We start from the raw sequence: 19,086 nt of genomic DNA on the forward strand, positions 1-19,086 counted from the left end.
ATTTTTTTTATGTGGGCTATTTATTTATTTGAAATTTTTTAACTTTTTAGTTTAAAGTCATTTTATATATACAGTCTTTTTCCCTAATAAAAACACTGTCTACTTCTCTTATACAGTTAACCATTGAAAAATGTGGGGGTCAGGGCATCAACTCCCTGCATAGTTGAAAATCTGCATGTAACTTTTGACTCCTCCAAAACTTAACTACTAATAACCTACTGTTGACAGGAAGCCTTACCAATAACATAAACAATTGATTAATGTGTATTTCATATGTTCTATGTCTTATATACTGTATTCTTACAATATAGGAAGCTAGAGAAAAGAAAATGTTATTAAGAAAAGCATAAGGAAAATACATTTATAGTACAGTGCAGTACTTATCCGAAAAAATCTGTATATATGTGGACCCACACAGTTCAAACCCATGTTGTTCAAGGGTCAGGTGTAATTGCATTTATATTTACTTTTATTTTTTTTATATATTTTATTTATTTATTTATTTATTTATTTATTTATTTATTTATTTATTTATTTTAAAGATTTTATTTATTTATTCATAGAGACACAGAGAGAGAGAGAGAGAGGCAGAGATACAGGCAGAGGGAGAAGCAGGCTCCACACAGAGAGCCCGACGTGGGACTCCATCCAGGGTCTCCAGGATCACACCCTGGGCTGCAGGCGGCGCTAAACCACTGCGCCACCGGGGCTGCCCAAATTTATTTATTCATGAGAGACAGAGAGAGAGACAGAGAGGCAGAGACATAGGCAGAGGGAGAAACAGACTCCATGCAGGAAGCCTGATGTGAGACTCGATCTCAGGACTCCTGGGTCACATCCTAAACCAAAGGCAGATGCCCAACCGCTGAACCACCCAGGCATCCCTCTTTTTACTTTTTTTTTTTTTTAAGATTTTATTTTTAACTAATCTCTGCATCCAGCATGGGGCTGGAGCTCACAACCCATAAGATCAGGAATCACATGCTCTACCAACTGAGCCAACTAGGCACCCCGTATTTTTTTTTTACCTGATTGTCTTAATAAGAAAAAAATGAATACACTTAATTAGAGCTTATCTCAGAGCAGTATTCATTATCTTCACTTTACAAATGAGGAAATTGAAGTTAGGTTACATGGTAAGCTATGCGACTTGGGTAAAAATGGCACAATTGGGACTTGCACTTGGGATGAAGCTTCAGAATACAGAACCACTGTATGTCATGTGGTCTTATATAACTTACTAGATTTTTTATCGGTATCTAGATAAACAGGAACAATGAAAGTTGTGATTATCTTACATCTTCATTTTTTTTAAATGATTTTTTATTTATTTATTAGAGACACAGAGAGAGAGAGAGAGAGAGAGAAACAGGCAGAGGGAGAAGCAGGCTCCATGCAGGGAGCCCCACGTGGGACTCGATCCGGGGTCTCCAGGGTCACACCCTGGGTGGAAGGCGGTGCTAAACCACTAAGCCACCTGGGCTGCCCACATCTTCACTCCTTTTTTTTTTTTTTTAATTTTTTTTTTTAATTTTTAAATTTATTTATGATAGTCACACACACACACACACAGAGGCAGAGACACAGGCAGAGGGAGAAGCAGGCTCCATGGACCGGGAGCCCGACGTGGGACTCGATTCCGGGTCCCCAGGATCGCGCCCCGGGCCAAAGGCAGGCGCCAAACTGCTGAGCCACCCAGGGATCCCTCTTCACTCCTTTTTTAATGAATGTCACTATATATTCTAGTTCAAAATTAGTTTATTTCCATTTCTGAGTCAACAGGCTAGTAACATTGCTTTGATGATTGTAGATACCATAAATTCTACTGGAAGGGAAGTCTTGTAGAGGCTGCAGGTGGCCTCCATAGTACCTCTTGCAAATTAGCAAAAAGCAGAGATGCCTCAGTGGCTCAGTGGTTGAGCCTCTGCCTTTGGCCCAGGGCATGATCCTAGAGTCCCAGGGTTCGAGTCCCACATCGGGCTCCCTGTATGGAGCCTGCTTCTCTGCCTGTGTCTCTGCCTCTCTCTCTGTGTGTCGTCTCATGAATAAATAAATAAAATCTTAAGGAAAAAAAATCTCTCTAGATGGTTAGGTCAGTCAGAAGAAGGCATCCGTCCTTGAGATACATTCAGCCCACACCAGGGTGCTGGCCTTGGGAAAATAAGTGTCTGGATTTTCTTTTTTTTTTTTTTTTAAACCAAAGGTTGGTTCTTTTTTTTTTTTTTTTTTAATTTTTATTTATTTGTGATAGTCACAGAGAGAGAGAGAGAATGAGGCAGAGACACAGGCAGAGGGAGAAGCAGGCTCCATGCACCGGGAGCCTGACGTGAGATTTGATCCCGGGTCTCCAGGATCGCGCCCTGGGTCAAAGGCAGGCGCCAAACCGCTGCGCCACCCAGGGATCCCTGGATTTTCATCTCTTCTGTAGCACACAAAAAACAGCATCCAGGAATCCTGTTTATATAAATTTATTTATAAATTTTTTTTCAATTTTTATTTATTTATGATAGAGAGAGAGAGAGAGAGACAGAGGCAGAGACATAGGCAGAGGGGGAAGCAGGCTCCATGCACCGGGAGCTCGATGTGGGATTCGTTCCTGGGTCTCCAGGATCGCGCCCTGGGCCAAAGGCAGGCGCTAAACCGCTGCGCCACCCAGGGATCCCTAAATTTATTTATCAGGCACTGAGGTTTCTTTAGTCTTGTTTACAGACAGCATCTCCTGTTGTTATTGCATATACTGTGTGTATACCTCCCTCAGTACCTGTACTGGTTTGCTTTGCCTGGAGCCCAAACCTCCCTGCTCCTATGCTGTTCACTACTTCTCTTAATCCAGGTCAATGCTTAAATCTTCCCTTTTCAAATGTCCCCTCGCCTACTCAAACTAAAATCCCCATCACACTGTCCTTCCTGCTATATTTTCTTCATAGTACTTCTTCCCACTTGGAATATTAAAGTCATGTGTATTTTAGTTTGCTTTTATCTCTCCACTAGAAAGTACATTTTGTGAAAGTAGAGGTTTTACCTGTTTTGTCTATTGCTGTATTCCAGCACCTAGAAAAATGCCTGGCATATAGGGGGCTCTCATTAGATACTTGTTGAACAGCAAACATTGGACTGTTTATATTGTAACTGTTGGTATAAATGACCAATTTTAATATTTGCTACCTTCTACTGACTATATTTGTGTACTTTCTGGACTAGAATGTTACGAATATTGTCTAACTGTTATAATAGCTATCTGAGGAGTAAATAGTGTAATCCTCATTTTAGAGTTGAATAAATCCCAAAGCTTAGAAAAGTTAAATAACATGTCCAAAGTCAAAAAGCTAACAATTAGGGCGCAGCGGTTTGGTGCCTGCCTTTGGCCCAGGGCGCGATCCTGGAGACCCAGGAACGAATCCCACATCGAGCTCCCGGTGCATGGAGCCTGCTTCTCCCTCTGCCTATGTCTCTGCCTCTCTCTCTCTCTCTCTCTCTGTGACTATCATAAATAAATTAAAAAAAAAAAAGCTAACAATTAGAATTATCTCTTGACAGGTAGATTTGGTAGCCAAAGTTCATCTAAAAACATTGTTTTAGTGATTCTTTGGGTCTTGTAGCTTTTTTCAAAAAGGGATTTCCAATTACTGGCGGAGGGAAAAAAAACCAAACTCTTAAAAATAGGGTCAGCTATGTTTTAAGGGAAAGGAGAGATAAGGCCTATTAGGATTTGAAGATTGGGATATTGGAGATCAGATAACTCTCCTGTGTAATCTTTGTGTTCATATCTAAGGGTGGTGACCTTGGGGATCCTTTGGGAGGAAGAGCATGACTTTGGAGTCCTTTTCCAATGTGTAAGTCTGGCTAAGTAGCATACCTAAGACTTTTTTTCATCTCTAAATTCTAGTAACAGTGTCTCCCTTATCAGGGTATGAAGATGAAATATGTATATAAAATGCCTGGCAGAGTTTCTGGCACTTGGAAGCTTGATTTCTCCTGTCCCCTGCTCTTGTCTTCCTTTCTTCAAGCAAGGGCCCAGAAATCCAAGGTGTTTCAATACCCTTCGGGGTGATTTTTTTTTCTTAATAATTTCTCTCCAGATAAGTAATCCCATATAGTAAGCTGTTTTCTGGTAGTATGTAGGCAATCAAGGCACCTTTTATAATTTGTAAGTCATTTAGTTTATCACTGCAATTCAAGGAAAAAATTCATAGGCCTTGTTTGTAAGTGTTAATGCACATATAGCTTTCACAAACCTTTGGGTCTGATTCCTGCTTTTTTTTTTTTTTTTTAAGATTTTATTTACTTATTCATGAGAGAGAGAGAGGCAGAGACACAGGCAGAGGGAGAAGCAGGCTCCATGCAGGGAGTCCGACACGTGGGACTCGATCCTCAGTCTCCAGGATCACACCCTTGCCTGAAGGCGGTGCTAAACCGCTGAGCCACGGGGGCTGCCCCATGATTCCTGCTTTTGTAATTGAATGTTCGTGAAAACTGAATAGTAGTAACTGGGAAGCCCTCTATATTTTGTTTCTCACACCCTTCTCCCCATATTCCATGAAATACCAGATTTTTTAAAAGCCAGTGACATGTTTGCTAATGAATGTAGGTTTAGATGCTTTCTAGAATTTCTTAAGTACCATTTTACAATTTCTATAATTGTCACTGTGTCCACAGAATAGTAGGGCCATGCACAGATTCAGGGAGTAGGGTTTCCTGAATCAAGGAGTAACTGAAGTAGGTAAAAAAACAACAGGAATTTTTTCAGTTCTTTCTCTGAAATTAAACAATATAGCATTTAATTTCTTTTTTTAGGGATGCCTGGGTGGCGTGGTTGAGCAACTGCCTTTGGCTCGGGGAGTCATCCTGGGATTCGGGATCAAGTCCCACGTTGGGCTCCGTGCATGGAGCCTGCTTCTCTCTCTGCGTCTCTCTCTCTGTGTCTCTCATGAATAAGTAGATAAAATCTTTTAAAAAAATAATAATTTCTTTTTTTGAAAAAGATTTTATTTATTTGAGAGAGAAAGAGATAGTGACCGAGAGTATGAGCAAGGGGAGCAGCAGGCAAAGGGAGAGGGAGAAGCAGGCTCTCTGCTGAGCAGGGAGCCCAATATGGGACTTGATTCCAGGACCTGAGCCAAAGGCAGACACTTAGCCAACTGAGCCACCCAGGTGTCCCAGTATTTAATTTCTAACTGAAAAATTACTTACTACAAAATGGGAAACAGATTAAAATAAGTATAACCAACTTCTAGTGAAAGATCTATGAGCATCCTTCTCAATTATATGCTGATCCTGTCTTTCTCTTAATACTGTATTATATGCCATATAATGAAGCAGTAAAAATGTTTATTATTTAAATATTAATTTTGTATTTAACTGGAAGATGTATAATTTAAAGATAAGTTGATTTAACCCCAAATAATGATATAACTAAATTGGAAGGGGCAGTGGGAGTATAAGAGAACTAATTCTTTATTTGTCATCATGGAAAATCTGTAATGCCAAAAATGGATGAATCAAGCAATTGCAAGGAAATCTTTTTATGTAGGACTGTAGGAAACACTATTGGATGAAGTAGCCCAAGAGTTGAAAGTTAATGCTGGTGGAGGAAAGATGAGCTAGTGAACTACTGCTTTTCATTTAAGTCTTATTGGGTATTACTGAATTCTTAATTATGTATATATTATTTTGATTAAAAAAAATAAGAGTGAAAATTGCAAGAGAAAAAGTAGAAACATAACCAATCTAACAAAGTGAAAAAGACAACCCAAGAAAGGGAGAAAATATTTGCAAATCATCTTTCTGGTAAAGTACCTATATCTAGAATTATACAATGAACTCTTACAACCCAATAATAAAACACCAAATAACTTATTTAATAGGCAAATGATCTGAAGAACCATTTCCTCAAAGATGATATGTTAAAGGGCCAATACGCATATGAAATGATGCTCAATGTCATTAGCCATCAGAAATATAAATCTAAACCACGAGATAGTGCTTTACATACACTAAGATGCCTAGAATAAAAAAGGCAGATAGTAAGTGTTGGTGAGGATATAGAGAAATAAAATCTCTCCTACATTGCTGCAATTGTAAACTGGTACAGTCATTTTGAAAAACAGTTTGGTAGTTCCTGAAAAGGTTAAACCTATTGTTACCATATGACCCAGCAACTCTCCTCCTAGGAAAAAATTGGATGCAAATGTTCATAGCAGCATTATTCATAATAGCTGCAAAGTAGAAATCTAAATATCCATCAACTGAAGAATGAATAAACAAACTGTGGTATATACCTACACAATGGAATATTATTTAGTCATTAAAAAGAATGAAGTACTGATACTTGCTACAACATAAATGACCTTTGGAAACATTCTTTTAAGTGAAGGAAAACCAATGACAAAATCCACATAGCATATGATTCCATTTATGTGAATATCCAGATGTTAAGTCCATAGAAACGGAAAGTAGAATAGTAGTTGCTTAAAGCTGGGGAGAGGTGTTTTAGGGGAAATGAGGCATGACTACTAATGAATATAAGGTTTCTTTATGCGTGATAAAATATTCTAAAGTTGAATGTGGTGATGATTGTATACCTATGAGTACATTGAAAACCATTGATGTGTGTACCTAAATGGATGAATTGTATGAAATATGAATCATATTTCAATAAATAAATATTACAAGATAGATACAGATAAATGGACATATCCCCAAGCAGTTACTGCTAAAAGAAACAGTAACTTTTATTTCTCTTTTAGTGAAAAATTTGTCATTTTCTTCTTTCTGCTTCCAACTTGTTACAGACAAAATCTGTAACTTAGGAAAACAAAATTGACATGGTACAGATCCTAAGTATCTTTTAATGGATTATAGGGTTGTTTTTTTTTTTGTTGTTATTAATTCTGCTTAACACAGATCAAGTGTGACCTAACATTTGCATGACTAAACAGCTTTCTCTCAGAGTGTGCTGAGATGGTGGTTTTGGGTGGCCCCAGATGATTTTCATGTTGTTTTTAGTGTCCCATATACACAGACTTTTGGCGGCCGCCACTGTCATCTTTGTTTGTGAATAAGAAGAAAAAGTGTGTGTGGTCTGCACTTCTTCATATACCAAATAGGAGTAATATCTTGTTGGTGGATGATTGAGATTCTTCCCTGAACTTCTTGTTCCCTCTTGAGTTTTTATGTTATGAATAAATGGCTATTTAAATTGAACTACATTGTATTTTACTGCTGCCTCTGTGGGTTCCCTACTGGAGACCGTTTTTATGAATTGCTGGCCTTAGGCTGCTTCAGATGATGTTTCACACATTATTCTCAAGGGTACAGTATTTTTGATGCTTTCTTTTATTTTGTGTATTTTGGTGTCTCCTGCCCCATTAGCTTCATAAGTAGTCCTTACATGTATCTTGTTGATAGTCCTTGTTTTCAGATGACTAACTGCCTGCCTGCCTTTCCTTTCTTTCACTGCACTGCTTTCTGTTAGGCTGTGCTGGGATTCAGTTGAATATGTACTTGATTTGCATATTTGTGTGTGTTAGATAAACAGTTCTCCTTTTCTACATTTGGTAGGCAAAATATCTGCATAGTCTCGTGCACAGTTTCTCACAAATGGTATTCTGGCTCTGTGTACATCGCTGCCGCTCCATGCCCTAGCTCCTTTGGCTTCCTTTTCTTAAACTCTCTTTGCCTTCATTTCACTGGGTTGCTCTCTCCATGGGGCAACAAGTTTGGTACCTACTCATTTCTCTTATAGTTGTTCTTATAGCATGTAACTTAACTCAGGATTAAGTCTGAAAAATTGTTTTCAGAAAATAATTTGTGTATCATTCATGATAGTTTTATGCTATTTTGGTACATGAAAATGCTTTCCACTCTGTTAAGGACCAGCTTTTGAGCACTGCCATTTGTTCATATTATAGGAATACCATCTGTACCAAGCAGTAGCTTCTTGATCCTTTTACAACGAATATGTTAAAACCATCATCATCACCCCCTACATACGCACACACATTCAAATTTTTTTCATACTTGGTTTTTTTTTTTAAGATTTTATTTATTTGCTTATTCATGAGAGACACACACAGAGACAGAGAGATAGACAGAGGGAAAAGCAGGTTCCTCTTGGGGAGCCTGATGTGGGACTCGATCCTTGGATCCTGGGATCACGTTCTGAGCTGAGGACAGATGCTTAATTGCTGAGCCACCCAGGCATCCCCGTACTTGGCTATTTTTCAATTTATGCTTTGTTTTGAATGCATTTATGACAATTTTACAACTAATAATTTTTGAATGCATTATGGTTTACAGGGAAATTATGTATTTATTTTATTTTTTAAAGATTTTATTTATTAGGGACAGCTTGGTGGCTCAGCAGTTGAAATCTGCCTTAGGCTCAGGGATCAAGTCCCTCATCAGGCTCCTCCCAGGGAGCCTGCTTCTCCTTCTGCCTATGTCTCTGCCTCTCTCTTTGTCTCTCATGAATAAATCTTTAAAAAAAAAAAGATTTTAGGGATCCCTGGGTGGCGCAGCGGTTTAGCGCCTGCCTTTGGCCCAGGGCGTGATCCTGGAGACCCGGGATCGAATCCCACTCAGGCTCCCGGTGCATGGAGCCTGCTTCTCCCTCTGCCTATGTCTCTGCCTCTCTCTCTCTCTCTCTCTCTCTGTGACTATCATAAATAAAAATAAAAAATAAAAAATTAAAAGATTTAAATATTAAAAAAAAAAGATTTTATTTATTTATTTATTTGAGAGTGAGCACAAGTCGGGGAAGGGCAGAGAGAGAAGCAGGCTGCCTGCTGAGCAGGGAGCTGGCTATGAGGCTCATCCCAGGATCCCAGGATAATGACCCTAGCCGAAGGCAGATGCTTAACCAACTGAGCCACCCAGGTGCTCCCAGGGCAATTTTATACCTATTAGTTCATCTTATTGTCCCAGTAGCCTTATGAGGTAGCTATTAATATCCCATGTTTGTAGCTGAGAAAACATGTGTAATACAATCTTTTTTTAAAAAAAGATTATTTATTTGAGAGAGAGTGTGCAGGGGTGGGCAGGGTGGGGAAGAAGCAGAGGGGGAGGGACAAGCAGACTCCACACTGAGCTCAGGACCCTAAGATCATCAAGAGCCAGACGTAACCTACTGAGCCACCCAGTTGCCCCTGTGTGATACACTCTTATGTTGATGCTTAATTAGACAGCCATTCCATCTCTTTATATGTCTTTTTAAAAATCTGAGTACATAAGAAAATGATCTCTTTCCTACCATGTGGTTTCTATAAATATATTCACTGTTTAGTCAGAATAATTTTTTTTTACTATATTTTGGTTTCACTTCCAAAGTATTTCCATTCTTTTTTCCACCTGGTTCCCTTTTAGGTCTTTCTCTCTTTTTTATTTTTTTATTTTATTTTTATTTTTTCTTTTTTTCTTTTTCTTTTTTTTTTTTTCTCTCTTTTAAAAAAAATTTATTTATTTGAAGGAGAGAGAGCAGGTGAAAGAGTGAGAGAGCAGGTGGGGTGTGGGGTGGGAGGGAGGGTGGAGTAGAAGCAGTCTCCCGGCTGAGCAGAGAGCCTAGTCCCAGGACCCTGAGATCATGACCTGAGTAGAAGGCAGACACTTAACCGATTGAGCCACCCAGGTGTTCCCCTTTTAGGTCTTAATTACAGAGTAATTCTCTATTTTTTTTTTTTTTTTTTGAAGCATCACTAAACTGCAGAGTAATAATCATGGTGATATTACACATTATATAGTGTTTTCAGACTTCTTTCACACCTAAATAACCCTGCTCTATCTTTACAATGGTTATTTAAGATACAACAAGTGCAAATTGCTTGTTTTTGTGAATTAAAAACTTGCAACTCAAAATGTTAGCTAAAGTTTTTGTTTGTTTACAATCACATAGCTAAGAAGTGTTAGGAACAGGAATACTCAGGCTTCTGGCCTAGTGTAGGGCTCTTCCCACTCCTGTTAAAATCCTACATTGTGCCCCCGGTATCATGTAATGCATGCTTTAATGAGGTGTCCTTTCGTACTTTCATATTGCCAGCCACTTAGAATTCAACCCTGAGTAGCAGTTTCTTATGTTGCTTTGTTGAAAGACTTCCTATAAAAAGAAATTGTCATCAAGTCAGGTCAGTAATTTGCCAGATGCTCTATTTAGCAGAACAAGTCTTTGAGCAGTTGTCCCTACTTGTTGCTCTTTTTCTGTGTGTCTATTTTATAATCTGTGTCAGGACTCTGTCATATATGGATTGGTTTCCAAGGGCTGCTGTAACAAATTACTACTAAGTAGGTGGCTTCAAACAACAGAAATTTATGCTCTCACACTTCAGGAGGGCAGAAGTCCAAAATTAAGGTGTTGGCAGAATTGGTCCTTTTTAGAAACTCAGAGGGAGAATCTGTTCCATGTCTCTTCCCTAGCTTCTGGTGGTCCCCAGCAGTCCTCCATGTTCCTTGGCTTGCAGCTGCATAATTTCAGTCTCTGTCTCCTTCTTCCTACTGCTGTCTTCCCTCTGTGTCTGTGTCTGCACATGGCATTCCCTTCACTGTGTCTCCTCAGCTTCTAAGGACACCAGTCAAATTGGATCAGTAATCTATTCCAGTATGATTGCATGTTAAGTTACATCTTAATTACATCTGCAAACACATTACAGTTGACCCTTGAACAATACAGGTTTGAACTGTGCTGGTCCACTTAAATGGGGATTTTTTTCAGTACATATATAAACTGACAGTATCAATGAGTACAGTACTGTAAATGTGTTTTCTTTTCCTTATGATTTTCTTAATAACATTTTCTTTTCTCCAGCTTACTTTATTGTAAAAATACAGTATATGATATGTATACCAAATATATGTTAATCTACTGTTGATGTTATTGGTAAGGCTTCTGGTCAACAGTATACTTTTAGTTAAGGTTGGGGAGGTGTCAAAAATTACACGTGGAGGGGAACCTGGGTGGCTCAGTGGTTGAGCATATGCCTTCGGCTCAGGTCATGATCCTGGGGTTCTGGGATCGAGTTCCGCATCAGGATCACCACAGGGCGCCTGCTTTTTCCTCTGCTATGTCTTTGCCTCTGTCTCTCATGAATAAATAAATTAAATCTTTAAAAAATTATATGTGGATTTTCAGCTACACAGGGGGTTGACTTGTCTTTTCACTTTTATAACAGTGTCTTTTTAATGACTACAATTCTTGGTTTTCAGAATGATCTAATTTTTGCTTATTGAACAATCCTTTTGGTCAGCTATTTAGTTTTTTTTTTTTTTTAACTCCAGGGACATGAAGATAACCTTCCATATTATTATTTAAGAACTGTTTGATTTTACCTTTTACATTTAGATCTATAATCTACTTGAAATTGAGTTTTGTGTAATGTAGATTGGAATCAAAATTCATATTTTTGAGATGCCTGGATGGCTTAGCAGTTGGGCATCTGCCTTTGGCTCAGGGCAGGATCCCAGGGTCCCAGGATCAAATCTCACATCAGGCTTCCTGCATGGAGCCTGCTTCTCTCTCAAACCTATGTCTCTGCCTTTCTGTCTCTATGCCCCTCATGAATGAATACATAAAACCTTTTTTAAAAAAATCATATATATATATTTAATTTAGATATCTAGTTGATCCAGTGCTGGTTCTTTTTCTTTACTTCTTGACAAAACTTTTTTCTCATTGTTTTACAAAGTGCCACCTTTTTGTGTCATAAATTAAGTGCCAATGAACATTGCAGGTCATCTCTCAGTTCTGTTCTGTTGTATTCTGTTTTTCTCTCCTTTTGCCAATACCATACCAGTCCTGGAGCTTTTCCAGAGTCTTGACATCTAGTGGAATAATTTCTTCCATATTCTTCTTCAATATTATTTTAGCTGCTCTTGGGTCTTTGTATTTTCATATAGATTATAGAATCAATTAGTCCATTTCCATTAAAAAATCTATTTTTTTAAAAGATTTTTATTTATTCACAAGAGACACACAGAGAGAGGCAGAGACATAGGCAGAGGGAGAACAGGCTCCCTACGAGGAAGCCGATGGGGAACTTGATCCGGGACGCGGGAATCATGCCCTGAGCCAAAGGCAGACACTTGACTGCAGAGCCACCCAGGTGTCCTGACAAACTTTTTTTTAAACAAATTATTGTTATATGTCTGATTTCTAATAGAGTCACTGAAGAAGCTTCTACTGTCATGATCCTATATAAGTGCCAGGGAGAGATTAGATTTTCTTTTTTTTTTTTTTTTTTGAGGTTAGATTTTTTTTTTTTTAATTTTTTTTTTAATTTTTATTTATTTATGATAGTCACAGAGACAGAGAGAGAGAGAGAGAGAGAGGCAGAGACACAGGCAGAGGGAGAAGCAGGCTCCATGCACCGGGAGCCCGATGTGGGATTCGATCTGGGGTCTCCAGGATCGCGCCCTGGGCCAAAGGCAGGCGCCAAACCGCTGCGCCACCCAGGGATCCCTGAGGTTAGATTTTGAAGGAAGGTTTTACTGGAAAAGGTGTCATTTGAATGTCTATGAATATAAATTTGCGAGGTGAGCAAAATAGGCAAAGAGAAGAACATGTAAGTTTGTGATGTTATGTGAGTGTTGTGCCCGAGATTGCGAATCCGAGAAACCACCAAGGACCCGACACCGATGCAAACACACGAGGATTTATTTACAAGCTCCAGCTTGGGTCCTTGGGTCCAAGTATACCCAACACAGCAGAGCAGGGACTTGGACCCCAAGGTGGATTTCAGCTTAGTTTTAAGGCCTGGTCTAGGGGACCTCCAGAAGGGGTGGAGGAATTTCTCAAGTTCTGTTTACATTCTGATATGGGGCTTTCTGTTGTGCCCAAGATTGCGAATCCGAGAAACCACCGAGGAGCCGACACCGATGCAAACACACGAGGGTTTATTTACAAGCTCGAGCTTGGGTCCAAGTATACCTGACACAGCGGAGCAGGGACTTGGACCCCGAGGTGGGTTTCAGCTTAGTTTTTATAGGCTGGTCTAGGGGATCTTCAGAAGGGGTGGAGGAATTTCTCAAGTTCTGTTTACATTTTGATATGGGGCTTTCAAGGGTGTAGAGCTCTGTTCTTATTCTAATAGGGGCTTTCTAGGACGTTAACCTGTAAGCTGTTTTCTTCCTGTAACTGAAGTAAGGTAAAGTTCAGCTCTTATTCACAGGGCCCTGGGATGGCTGTACTTGTGCTAAGGCTGAACTTAAAGTGGAATGGCCTTAATTTTCTCGGACTCCACATTTCCCCCTCTCAGAGGAACCTAAGGAAGGACCCAATCATGGGTCCAGGTTGCTCTCAGAGTGAGCCAGTGGGAATGATTAAACCAGGATTCTAACCAACCTTGTTGCTATTCTCACTCCCATTTACATTCCAGGGAGGAAGAGACATCTTACATTTAAGGCAGTACATAACCATCCCCACCCCACCCTTTGTTGTAAAAAGACTAAATCTAATCACCTTCTATTTTGAAAGACAACCTCAGACTAGGGAGTCTTGGAGGTGGGAAATAAGTGAGAACGGCGCAGTCTTAGCTTTAGGGGATTGTCCTTGTCCGGTTGGCTTTTCCATTCTGGAACAAAGTCCTTGAGAACGGCGTGTGGGTCAGCTGGCCGGACGTGGGTGTAGTGGACCCAGGGAGTAATCCCGTCGACCTTGAGAGCGGTGGGAGTGGTCAGGATCACGATGTAAGGTCCCTTCAATCCGCGAGGTTGAAGTGTCTGGTGTTGGTATCTCCGCACGTACACCCAGTCACCTGGCCGATATCGATGGTGGTCCGGGGGTGGCCCAGTCTCATAGAGGGCCCTCAGCTTAGGCCACACCTGCTCATGGGTTCATTGTAACATTTGGAGGGAGAAAAGAAGTTGGTGATCATCAAATTCAGCAAGCACCTCAGATTTTAAATTGGGGATAACAGGTGGAGGAAGACCGAACATGATCTCGTAGGGAGTCAGTCCCATATAGGGTGAAGGGGAGGAGAGTCACCCAGTCCCCGCCAGTCTCCAGGGCTAATTTAGTTAAGGTCTCCTTTAATGTTCTGTTCATCCTCTCTACCTGTCCTGAGCTCTGGGGCCTATATGCACAATGTAATTTCCAATCTGCCCCAAGTACTAGTGCCACTCCCTGTGTTACCTTAGAAACGAATCCTGGGCCGTTGTCTGATCCAATCCTAACAGGAAAACCATACCTCGGTAAGATGCCTTCCAGCAGTTTCTTGGTCACGGTCTGTGCCGTTTCATGTTTGATGGGAAATGCCTCTGTCCATCCTGAAAAAGTATCTACAAACACTAAGAAAAACCTATATCCGTATTTTCCAGGTTTTACCTCAGTGAAGTCCACTTCCCAGTAGGCTCCTGGGCGGTTCCCTCGGAGCCGGGTGCCTGGGTTAGATCCATGGGCGGTGGCATTAGTTAACTGGCATGTGTGGCAGCTCGCCACAATCTGCTCGATCTTTGCTCGAGAGTCTTTAATAGTGATCTTTGCATGTCGTATGAGGTCTTCCGTCTTCCTTGTCCCCATGTGAGTACTCCGATGTATTTTGGGTAGGACTCGCCGTCCCAGTTCCTCTGGCAAGATGATGCTGGAGTCTGCAGCTCTCTACCAGCCACGCAAGCACTGGGTCATAGGCAAGCGTTTGATCCAGTGTAAATCAGCATCAGTATAGTTGGGGGTGTCAGGCAGGGTCGGTGCCCCCGGATCAGGTCGTCTGGTTGCTAAGACCTGGGTCACCACATGGGCTGCCTCCTTTGCTTTTAAATCGGCTAGCCGGTTTCCCCTGGCTACTGGTGTGTCTGCCTTTTGGTGCCCCGGACAGTGGATGATGGCTAGGGCCTTGGGCAGCCAGAGGGCCCTCAGGAGTTCAAGAATCTCCGTTTTGTTTTAAACAGTCTTTCCCTCTGCTGTCAGGACCCCTCTCTCCCTGTAAAGGGCTCCGTGGATGTGAGTGGTGGCGAAGGCGTACCCGCTGTTGGTGTAGATGTTTATTCGTTTACCTTCCCCCATGGTCAGCGCCTTGGCTAGTGGGATCAGCTCTGCCCGTTGGGCCGACGGTCCAGCTGTCAGTGGCTCCGCCCAGACGGTCTCTGTCTCCGTGGTTACGGCTGCTCCCGCATATCTGACTCCTTCGCGGACAAAACTGCTGCCGTCCGTGTACCAGGTGGCGTCCGCATTCGGCAGTGGCTGGTCCTGGAGATCAGCTCTGATTCCGTGCACCTGTGCCAAAATTTCTTGACAGTCATGCAGAGGGGGGTCCCAGTCTGGGTTAGGGAGTAGCGTTGCCGGATTCAGGGTTGTCGGTGGCTTAAATAAAACTCTGGTGGGGTTTAGCAGCAGGCTCTGATAATGGGTCAGACGGGCATTGCTGATCCAGCGGTCTGGGGGCTGTTTGAGTACCCCTTCAATAGCATGGGGGGTGGTAACATGCGGTTCTTGCCCCATGGCCAGTTTGTCTGCATCCTTGACCATAGTGGCCACCGCAACAATAATTTTTAAGCATGGGGGCCATCCAGCAGCCACCGGGTCCAACTTTTTGGAGAGATAAGCTATGAGTCTCTTCCAGGGACCTAAGTACTGGACAAGGACCCCTTTTGCCACCCCGTCTTTCTTGTCCACATACAGGTAGAAGGGCTTGGCTAGATCGGGCAACCCAAGAGCCGGGGCAGACAGTAAGGCCTGTTTAAGGTCATTAAAGGCTCTGTTCATGGCCTCTGTCCATTCAAAATTTTGCTGGTGCCTGGTGGCCTCATGGAAGGGTCTGGCCATCTCAGCAAAACCCGGAATCCATAAGCGACGGAACCCTGCTGACCCCAGGAATTCACATACCTGGCGGACGGTTTGCAGCTGTGGGATTCTTAAGACAGTTTCTTTCCGTGCATCCGTCAACCATCTTTGTCCATCCTTTAATTTGTACCCAAGGTAGCTCACCTCTGCTCTGCAGATCTGGGCTTTTTTAGCTGAGGCCCGGTATCCTAGGGCTGCTATGGTTTGCAGCAAGTCCCTGGTGCCTCGCAGGCATGTGGCCTGGTCCTCCGCCGCCAACAGGATATCATCTACATATTGTAATAAAGTCAAATGAGGGTGCTCGGAACGGAACTCACCCAAGTCTTCGTGTAAGGCCTCATCGAAGATGGTCAGTGAATTTTTGAATCCTTGTGGTAGTCGAGTCCAGGTGAGCTGGCCATTGATGCCTTTCTCAGGGTCCATCCATTCAAAGGCGAAGAGGTCTTGGCTCCTGGGTGCTAAAGGCAGGCTGAAAAAGGCATCTTTTAAATCTAATACGTATACCCAGTTTTGTCTGGAGGCAGGGTGGAGAGGAGGGTGTATGGGTTTGGGACCGTAGGGTGCATATCCTCTACTCGCCAGTTGACTTCCCTCAAGTCCTGGACTGGCCTGTAATCATTAGAGTGCAGTTTCTGAACCAGCAGCAAGGGAGTGTTCCATGCCGATTGGCAGGGCCTTAGTATGCCCGAGTCCAGTAGTCGCCGTATGTGGGGTGGGATCCCCTCTCGTGCTACTAGAGGCATGGGGTATTGGCGGACCCTGACAGGGTCTGCCCCCGGCTTTAGTTCTATGTATATGGCCAGTCGATGCTGGGCCAGCCTGATTCCCCTAGTTTCTGCCCACGCTTGGGGAAATTCCCGCAGCCAACGGTCAATGTCAGTCATTGGGGCTGAGGGCATTTGGTGGAGACGATATTCGTCTTCTAAACTCAGGACAAGTACCTGAATCGGGTGCCCCTTCTTGTTTAGGGCTTTTGCCCCTTCGGGGTGGAAGCAAATTTGTGCCCCCATCTTGGTGAGCAAATCCTGACCTAACAACGGGTAGGAACACTCAGGGATGACCATGAAGGAGTGGGATACCTGGCCCTTGCCGAGATCCACAGTTCTTCGGGTAGTTCATGAGTATTGTTTGGTGCCCGTGGCCCCTTGCACCCATGAAGTTTTGTTTGCCAATTTCCCTTGGGGTTGTAATAAAACCGAATGTTGTGCCCCAGTGTCCACTAGGAATTCAACAGGTTGCCCCTCCACTTTAAGAGTTACCCTGGGCTCGGGGAGGAGTGCTGAACCCTGATTCCCCTAATTGTCCAGGTCCTCCATTTCCAAGATCTTGGCAGGGGCCTTAGATCTTTTGTTAGGGCAGCTTTTTACCCAATGGCCCTCCTCTTTGCGATAGGCGCATTGGTTTTTGTTCATCTTAGGGCACTCCCAAGGGGGACCAGGGCCATCCTCCTTACCGGTCCCTGAAGCCAGCTTCTTGAGGTGCCTCCGTCTTTCCTGTGGGTCGTCCATGGTTGTGGCCAGCAGGATCTTGGCCAGGTTTCGGGTCTGCCGGTCACTTAGTTTGGTTTGTTGTTCTTCCGGACTTTGTCTATTATTATAGACTCGTTCTGCTACTATCACTAAGTCCTGCAAGCTCTTCTCTCCCAGTCTTTCTACTCTTTGCAATTTCTTTTTAATGTCCGGAGCGGCCTGGTTAACAAAAGCCATGATAATTGTGGCCTTTGTTTCTGGGGCTTCTGGGTTCATAGGGGTGCACTGCCTAAAAGCCTCTATGACTCTCTCTAAGAAGGCTGCTGGACTCTCACCCTTACCCGGCCTCACATCATAGACCTTGGCCAGATTGGTGGGCTTGCGCGCGGCAGCCTGGAGCCCTGCCATTAGAGTCTGGCGGTGGACCCGGGGTCTCTCCTTACCTTCAGGCGAGTTGTAGTCCCAGGTGGGGCGGGATAAAGGGAAGGCGGCATTTATGAGGTCTGGGTTTTGAGTCGGCTGTCTGTCCTCTCCCAGGACAGACTTCCGGGCTTCCACCTGAATTCGTTCTCTCTCCTCGGTGGTGAGGAGAACCTGCAAGAGCTGTCGGCATCATCCCAAGTAGGCTGCTGGGTAAGGAGAACAGTATCTAAAAGCCCGATTAGATCTCTCGGATTATGAGAGAACTTTGCATTTTGGGTTTTCCAATTCTATAAATCACTGGTGGAGAATGGCCAATATAACATTAGCTGTTCGCCAGTCTCATCGGGGGCCCCATGGCACGGAGGGGAAGGGCGGTGGAGTCGGCTGGCCCCGCATTCAGAGGTGGGGCCGTCCGCTGGGTCCGACCGCGTGTCCCCGCTGCCGGCCCGCGACAGGGCCTCCCTCGTCAGGGAGGGGTAGCGCCCCTTCTGCAGCCCCCGGTGTCTCCAATGGAGGGGTGGAAGGGGGAGGGGGTGCCTGGTAGGGCGGCGGGAGAATCAGGTCCTCCGGAGAGGAATCCTGGAAGACCGGATAAAGGGGCGCTTGGGGCGTAGAGTCGGTCTCCTTCTCGGCTTTCCGCAGGGCTAGAATCTCGGTGGGTCCTGCTTTGGGGGGTAAAAATGGTTTTAGCCAAAGAGGGGGATTCTCGATCATGTCCTGCCAGATCAGGATATAGGGCACCTGGTCAGAGTGGCCGTCCGGTTTGTCCCTGAAGATCACGGCCTTAACCTGTAAGATAATAGGTAGGTGAAAAGTTCCTTCTCGGGGCCATCACACGTCAAAGGTTGGCCATTCTGACATGCAATAAATTCGGAATCTCTCTCTCCGTATGTCTATGCTCAGAATACGAGCTCTTTCCCTAGCATCCGAGAAGTGGGAGAGCATAAGAGACAGGGGAGTGGTTTCTGTCTCCCCCATTATGTCCCCAATCCACACCAAGACACACAGTAAAGACAATTAACAAGGACACAACAACCCAGACAAATGCAAAAAAAGTTAACAAGGACATAGTAACACAGACCAACGTTCCAGTGCGGCCGCAGAGACAAAACAGAAAGCAACCCGAAGGGCTGGCAGCCCGTCCTCCTTACAGGTGAGGGCCCCGTCCTCCCGGTGGGGGCAAGGGACGTCTCCTCAAGACCCTCGGTCCACGGCCCGCCAGCGCGTCCGCTTAAGCCAATGCCGACCTAATACAGATCGGAATTCCTTCAGGTTAGAGCTCTCAGAAACATGCGCGCAAAAGGTGGAAAAAGTGGAGTGCACTCACCACGCATGAAACCCGCCGGATAGGGTCCTGGGGGTCTCTCGGATCCCGGACAAGCCCCCAGATGTTGTGCCCAAGATTGCGAATCCGAGAAACCACCACGGAGC

At 43.6% G+C, this 19,086-nt stretch overlaps 1 protein-coding gene and 2 pseudogenes across 7 annotated transcripts in view; 1 reads left to right on the top strand and 2 right to left on the bottom strand.

The window, feature by feature from the left end:
* SCAI (suppressor of cancer cell invasion) overlaps positions 1–19,086 on the top strand; it is a 165,203-nt gene that overhangs the window by 63,226 nt on the left and 82,891 nt on the right. The gene's annotated exons all lie outside the window — the stretch shown is intronic.
* LOC125755851 (uncharacterized) lies at positions 12,207–14,710 on the bottom strand (annotated as a pseudogene).
* On the bottom strand, positions 14,582–18,649 carry LOC125755850 (uncharacterized; annotated as a pseudogene).

The sequence above is a fragment of the Canis lupus genome, chromosome 9 (genome assembly GCF_003254725.2).
Source record: "Canis lupus dingo isolate Sandy chromosome 9, ASM325472v2, whole genome shotgun sequence".
Classification (NCBI taxonomy): domain Eukaryota; kingdom Metazoa; phylum Chordata; class Mammalia; order Carnivora; family Canidae; genus Canis; species Canis lupus.